This window comes from Myotis yumanensis, unplaced genomic scaffold (assembly GCF_028538775.1).
Source record: "Myotis yumanensis isolate MYYU_CA2020_CCGP unplaced genomic scaffold, mMyoYum1.0.hap1 SCAF_3, whole genome shotgun sequence".
Classification (NCBI taxonomy): domain Eukaryota; kingdom Metazoa; phylum Chordata; class Mammalia; order Chiroptera; family Vespertilionidae; genus Myotis; species Myotis yumanensis.
In genome coordinates this window covers 31,608,046-31,615,667 of record NW_027223754.1, presented here as the reverse complement: position 1 = coordinate 31,615,667, position 7,622 = coordinate 31,608,046, and the positions used below count along the sequence as shown (strand labels likewise).

General features: G+C 40.1%; 1 long non-coding RNA gene across 1 annotated transcript; it reads left to right on the top strand.

The window, feature by feature from the left end:
- Window positions 1-1,797: 1,797 nt before the first annotated feature.
- Window positions 1,798-6,121, top strand: LOC139006080 (uncharacterized). The gene is made up of 3 exons (XR_011470739.1): window positions 1,798-2,029; window positions 3,723-4,052; window positions 5,327-6,121. It is a non-coding gene; the product is annotated as an uncharacterized lncRNA (long non-coding RNA).
- The last annotated feature ends 1,501 nt before the right edge of the window (window positions 6,122-7,622 follow it).

The following is a 7,622-nucleotide window of genomic DNA, read 5'->3' as shown; positions in this document are numbered from 1 at the left end:
TCAAAGGACTCACATTTGGGAAAATACTTGAAAATTTCTTACTGGATTTTCCCGTTGTCTTATATTACTCATTTTACACAAAACTTTAATGTTCGTGGGAAAAAGTACCTAGATTTCCTGCACCTCCAATCAGACGATGCAGGAAGAGTTCCAGACTCCTGGCCATAACCCCACAGTGAGCCCATGGAGCACCCTCTGATTACCTCTGTTATGATAATGGGGATTTGTGTGCAACACTGAAAAGTACCTAGAAAGCCATGTGTTTAAAGTTGAAAAAAACACGAGTTTCTCCTCTATTATAACTTATGTTTGAAAAATAAAAAACCCCACACATTTTGAGAGGTCAAGAGATCTGTCACACACAGACTTGGACATGGATATTGACTACACACAGCAAAAGACGTATTACAAATTATGGGCATCCTGGCATTTGGTTGATGTGCATGGAAAGCCTGGATCTGGTGACTCAGAGGAGGTTGGGGGAGAAGGTGTGGGAGTCCCTGAGCCTCTCCAGATGTTAGTGCTGCTCCTGAGTGTAATTCTCCCAGAGCTTGGTCACCTGCTGCCAGCCCACTGGGGTACCTGAAGAAAGATGGGGAGAATGGGCAAGTCCCAACTAGGAGAGAGATTTCAGGACTTTTTAAAAATTACTTTTTTTGTGACATTATTATAGAGTAACAAGAAGTTGCAAAACCATACGAAGAGGTCTCTACAACTGCTCCCCTCCATGGATGCAATGGTACTTTATCCTGATGTGGCATTATCCTGCTTCTGACAACCCAGTTCCATGACTAACCATGTCCCATGCACTTCCCTTACACTACTGTGAAAGGAAGAGCCATTTTTGGACCACACAAATAGCGTTACCCTGGGAGAAACAAGGGGGAAACACGTTGACATGGGGCACAGTCTCTTGATTGTGAGAAGATTCCAAGGTATGGCCAGGAGAGCTGGTGATGGTGATGGTGAGGAGGACACAGACATGATTCATATTGTTGCCAGGGGTCCCCAGACCCTGAAAGGTGTGAATACGGATATAAAAACCAAGAGCAAATTATTTGGGTTGTCACTGACATATGTACCAAACAACCTGTTATCCAGTGTTATGTAAATGACATGTTCCATTCTTAAGAATAACTTGTCTAGATAAGTAAAGGTGAATATTTTAATGTCTGAAGTATTAATTTGGCCACTTAATGGACGGCTTTCCACACTAAAATGTAAATCTCTCAGCTTCTTAAATTATATATCCCATACTTAATTGAATATTTTCAGTTGACACAATGTGTACTAGAAAGAACATCACCCCCGTGTGTTTTTCAAAGGAATTAGGCTTTCATAGTACTTTTGCTTCCAATGAGCTGGATCACCAAACAGCAAAATAGCACTTTAGCAATTTCCTTGATCTTCAGGGTTTCTGCTTTGATCTAGAGGCATTTTAGTTCCATCTAGAACCATCTAGAATGAGCCTTTCTGGGCTTGCTACCCAACCCCTGTTTTCACTAGAGAAGCTTCTCATTTATCTTTGCTGTTTATTTCGTAATATTAAAGACTATCCTAAAATTTTGCTTGAGGACAGGAACTGCTGATAAGATAGATTTTGACAACCAAATCCCATGATCTCATTATGATCATGTGAATCTAGTTTGCCATAAGGTAGTGTTTACAACTAGAATATTGAGATTTCTAAGCTGTTAAATATGTTCCCAGTAGATAATCTAGGTGCTCATCATTCTCCATCTCTTCCATGTGTTGCCCTTGACTTCTGGTGAGAATAGAATTTCAGCCAGTAAGAGCAGCCCGCTCCCACTTCCTCTTTCCAATTACAGGTTTTACTATGAACAGCATACCCTGGAGGGAGGAAAGCAGTTCACACTCACAGGAGGTGGAGACCCACTGATAAACATGTATCTGTTGTTCAAATCAACAGAGACAAAATATGAATAGCTTGAATGAGCCAAGGTTTGCTTTTTGAAAAACCCACTACGTCAGCACACCATAGAATGAGGAAATGACACTGTTGATCAAGGTAAGGAAACATAACTGTCTTTCTGTAAAATTAATTAACAAATCAGCAGTTGACGTAACACTCTTTAAATTGATCCTCTCATTTTCCAGAACAGAGCTGTACTCTGTTGCCATCTGGCCTTTTGACGCACCAGTGTTGCTCACATCATCATGTTTTCTTTCTTTCTTTAAAAAAAAAAATCTCAAATGAGTCAACTGTGAACTGTGTCTCCTATGGCAGTTTGATTTTCTTATTAGTTGATGCAATGGAAACAAGTAAATGCCTAACCATTTAAAGAATATTTTTTTAAAACCAGGTTCTTTGGGCAATTTTCTCCAAAACCCACACTTCTTCCTCATTGTTATCAAAAGTGCACCATAATTCCTGAGGTTAAGACACCAAAAGGCAGTTTAATCCAAATTATTCTGGATGCTATATTTTTAACAGAATTCCAGGCATATGTAATATTAAAAACTAGAGGCCCGATGCACAAAATTCTTGCAAGAGTAGGCCTTCGCAGCCACGGCTGCCTGGATCCCTCACTCACAGCCACGGCGGCTGCAGCCCTGGCTTCATCCTGGAAGGACTTCCAGAAGGACATCCGGTCTAGTAATTAGCATATTATGCTTTTATTATGATAGATTATGTCTCCAATGTTATAATGAAATTAAAAATATGGCACACTCCATGGAAAATGGATCATTTCTTATGAAAATGCTTCTGTGATATTTTAGATTCTAAATAACATCCTCACTCATTAACTAAATCAATGAGGAAATAGTAATTGGTAGGAATATCAGCAGTGGACCCATCCTAAGGAAATGTCCATAGGTTAACTTTATTTTTACTGTATAAGCCTTGATTCTGAAAGGCTCTTTCACTAAAAGTAAAAATTATGGAACAACCAGTCAGAAAAACAAATTGCCCATCTGTGCTTTTGCTGATCCTTAGTAAGAAATGAGTAAAAGGGCGACATCTTTTGGATACTCTAAAATGATTAACTTTTTAAACTCAGAATTTTTCCTTTTGTGGCTTCCTGGAGATTAATCAGCACCTGTAAGAGTAGAATTTTGCAAGCAGGCCTACTTCATTAGCATTGCAAGACTTCAGACCTTTTACCAAAATTCTTTCCATCCACTTTCCAAGCCAATGACAACATTGTTCTATGGGTGATGGGCCTTGCACTCTGATCCATTTTGAGGCAATTAAAAGATTTTTTTAAAAAATTATATTTATTCTTTTCCTCTCCAAAAATAAAAAGAGTATCTTTGATATTACATAGTGTTATTTCAGATATAGTAATGACAACATTACTCAAAGAGTTACATAGTGTCCATCAAAGATTAATCATCCAATCAGGGAAGACTCATGACCAAATTTGGAGAAAGAAGAGATAAAGTTGTAGTTTGGTGGAGGGTGAGCATGTGGGTCACCATGCCCTTTACGTTATCAGGGAGCACACTCCTCTCTTCTGTCTCTTCCATACCCTGTTCTGCTGTGTGGCCTTCTCATCAACCCGCTTCTCGGAATTCCTCACAGTCATGAAGGCTGCCTTAACCACATAATGAGGGCTTTCTGGCTGATAACCTCATCCTGTCAGTTGAGTTTGTCCAGCTTGCACATGTCCCCTGTGCAGACCAACACAGAGACAACACTCTGACCTGTGGCAGGTGGAGATAAGCATTTACTAACTCAAGTTTCTTACAAACACAAGGAAGAAGAACAGCCACAATTAGAAAATGAAAGTGAGAGTTGTTTCTGGAGAAGGTGCATTTGGCAAGACCCATTGGATGAATGATGTTTTAAGAAAGAGAGAGAAAAAGCCATGTTATCAGCAAAGCTCAGCAAGAAAGAAGCACATGGTGGCCCCGGCACCCCAGTCATCCTCTGACCAGCACAGCCTTTCTTGAATCCAGAGCTAGATTCCAAATAAACTTCAGACTGCCTCTCCCCATTCTCTTCCGAGGTCAGCCACCGAGGCCATCTGGGTCCCCCCACCAAAACTACTGAACATCAGTTGCAATCAGAAACTTGAGCCAACCAGGTACTTTCTGCATAGTTTGAACATAAATGAAATCTAAATACTCTTTCTCACAGTCTTTATCCAAAACCCCCTAACAGCATCTATTTCTCAACAATTCTCAAGAATTAATTAAAAAATTTGTATGACCATATAAAATTATAGACTGAAGTTATTATTTCTATCAATAGACTAAAAAAACACATGTAATTTTAACTATTTTGCACTCAAAGATATTCTTCTTTCCAGGTATTCATACTGATTATAAGTGGAAAATGTTTAATCCAAGGAATGCATAACATAAACAACAAAAGTCCAGACAAGAGCTTACTTGGTGCATTTTCTGAAGTGCTGTGTTTGTTAACTTGCGTGGTTTCTAGCCATCTCACAAACACAGACCCTTTACCACGGACTGAAAATACTTGTTACTACGTGCTTGTGAGATGGATGTTTTTATTTCAATGGTAGTTTAGTATCAAAGTGAAGGTGGACATGATTCCATTTGCCATTTTGAAGTCTTATTTCAAAGGCTTTGAAGGGATTAGAATTTCAACAAGATGAAAAGCTAATTTGTGTATCCCAAGCTGTACATATCAGGTAAAAATTAGGAGGTGAATAGATACAGTGATATAAATGCATAAGTAAATGTACTACTTCAGAAACTCCCTTTCAAACACTACAGGCAATGCTTCAATTTCACTAGCATTTTTTTTTTCCTGTTCAGTGGGGGAAGGCACAAGCCTGTGGAAAAGCAGTTCTAATTATGGCCTTTCTGGATCCTTCTATCATCTGAACCCATAACATTTCTTTGCTGTGCTTTGCTCAAGGGACTGTGGGACGTTAATGAAAGAAAGAATGCAGCATTTCATATGCCAGATAGAATGTAGCATTTCATTAAAAATTATATTAAGCCGTCACTCTAGTATATGAGCAAAATTGTTTAAGAATGAAATGTGAGGGTGGAAGAGGACCTCAAAATCCACTTCCCTCAGTTTTCTTGTTGCATGAACAGAACTGGAGGCTCAGAGACATTGGCTTGTGCAGCCACCTCATGTTTTTGTAGATGGGGAACAATGTTATGCAGTTAGTGGGAAAACATGCACTTTGGATGGAATCTGGGACCAGGCGTGAATTATAACTCTGCCTCTTTCTAGCTCTAGAGATATTACCTCCCTGGGTCTCAGTTTCCTCATCTGTATAATGGAGACACCATCTATTCTATAGACATTAAACAGAATGCCATATGTGAAATGTCTGATTTATAGAGTACATACTCAGAAATCTTTCTCTAAAAGCAGATTGGGCTGCAGATGGGCTATGGCAGCCTGGCTGACTTCAGTCTCGAGTCATCCGATTGTACCAGACATTCTATTATGCCCTCGTCTGGTGTGATCCTTCCTTGGACAACCCTGGATGTTTTAAAGCTACGTGAGAAGATAACTAAGGAGGTAACTGTGTGTACCCATATGAGGAAGGTGGTTGATTGTCTATGAGAAGACCGGTGACTCTTCCTGGAGGGCTGACCAAGATTGACCTAACTGTGTGAGTTTCCATTCATGGCCAAAAGGTTGAACATCTGTATGGGTCTTCCTGTTCATTGATGACATCTAGCTACAGAACGCTCTCATCTTTCCCAATCCAGCTTTTCAGCCTTCTAACCCTGATGACCTCCCACCTGCCATGAACCTAGTGTGGAAGTGATGTCCTGCATTCCCGGAAAAATCTCCTGGTGTCTCTGTGAATTAAGGGTCCCTCACTCTCTGGGTATTTGAGGAAAAAGAGAGCTTCAGCTTTGCAAAATGTCAAAGACTTTTAAAATAGTTTCCCCCCTTGATACAAAGAAATTTCTCTTCATCAAAGAATACTGCACAAGCCAGAGAAACATGAAGAAAATTTAAATCCTTCATAAGCCTACCAACCTGAGATAATTACTAATTATTTTCTTGTTATATTTGGGGTCATAATGTAATAGAGATTCTAACACACTTTATTATTTAATAAACAATGTACGGCCAGCTTTTTCTTATGCCATTAAATATTCTTTAAGCATAACACATCCATTTTGGGCAGAGCATATACTGAAATAAAAGACATTTAATTGAAATCAAGAAACATCAAAATAAAAATTAGTGTACTTGTCTTGAATGAATTAAGTATTTTGTGGATAAATTAACCTGGAACAACCAGCCTGAGGGCGGTGTAACAGGAAACATTTGCATTAGTATTGCATTTCAAATGATCTCTGTTACATAACTTAAGTGGTATCTGAGACTGACATATAACTTAATCTAAGAAGGCAGCCTCTTTTTCTAATTGAGACAACCAATATCAAAAGAACAAAGGCAGAGGAAGCATTTAAAATATACTAGTATAATTATGAAAGGCAAAAGGGCACTTATGAGAAAGCAGGAAGCATGTTTAGGAATGATTAGCCTCAGGGTAAGACAATGCAGCCCCCATTGAGCGTGGGGTCTACTTCCTGTGGTCTAGGAATCACAAGCTTAACTGTGGGGCCTGGACAAGAGCCAGTGTGGGCACCACGAGCTGGCTGTCAGTGTCCGTGTCCTGCTAATGATCTCCAGGCTCTTGTTCATCTCAAATACTTCCTAAAGAAGTGTGTTTGTTAAACAAGTAGAGCAGTGATGGCGAACCTATGACACGCATGTCAGAGGTGACACGTGAACTCATTTTTTTGGTCGATTTTTCTTTGTTAAATGGCATTTAAATACATAAAACAAATATCAAAAATATAAGTCTTTGTTTTACTATGGTTGCAAATATCAAAAAATTTCTATATGTGACACGGCACCAGAGTTAAGCTAGGGTTTTTCAAAATGCTGACATGCCGAACTCAAAAGGTTTGCCTGAAATTCTGTTTCTTTGTTACTGATGTTGTGGCCCCACCCCATAACAAAGAAACAGAATTTTCGGAGGATGAGGCCCAGAAATCAGGATTTTAAAAAGATTCCTGGTTGATTCTAATGTGCAGCCAAGGTTGAGAACCACTGGCCTAGAATGTAGCAGCCTCCTCGTTGGTGCTGGGGACACAGAGACACGGGATACTATCTCTGCTGTCCGGGACTCAGGTGCAGTGGGACAGACAGGACATAGACACATAGCGACATTGCCACTCTGAATGAAGGTTTTGGGACACACAGATGAACTAGAGCACAGGGTGTCTTAGGGAAGGGATGTTTTTCCAGAGGTATTACCTAAACTGTTCACAGAATGAGGAGCTGCACAGCTGGGCAAGCAAGTAGAAGAATGGCCAGGTTTTGCAAAGCCAAACTAAAGCAAGCGCTGAGAGCTCACACGCAGTGTACCCACCCCATACTCTGAGTTCCAGAGGAGGCAGGAAGACAAGTGTAAACCCTGAGCCTTGTCCTCAGAATTAGCAAACCAAGTCACATTCCCTATGGTTTAGCCATCCCCTATCCCCACTTCTTTCTCAAATATGTTTACAGTCACCCTCTGAGAAGGACTCACGGAGGTCACGGAGGTCGAAAAACAGCAGTCAGCTAACCCTAGAGGGCCAATCTTGGTTGCACACACACACCTGTTTGCAAATCTGGTCTAAATCTCTCTCTGATGTGC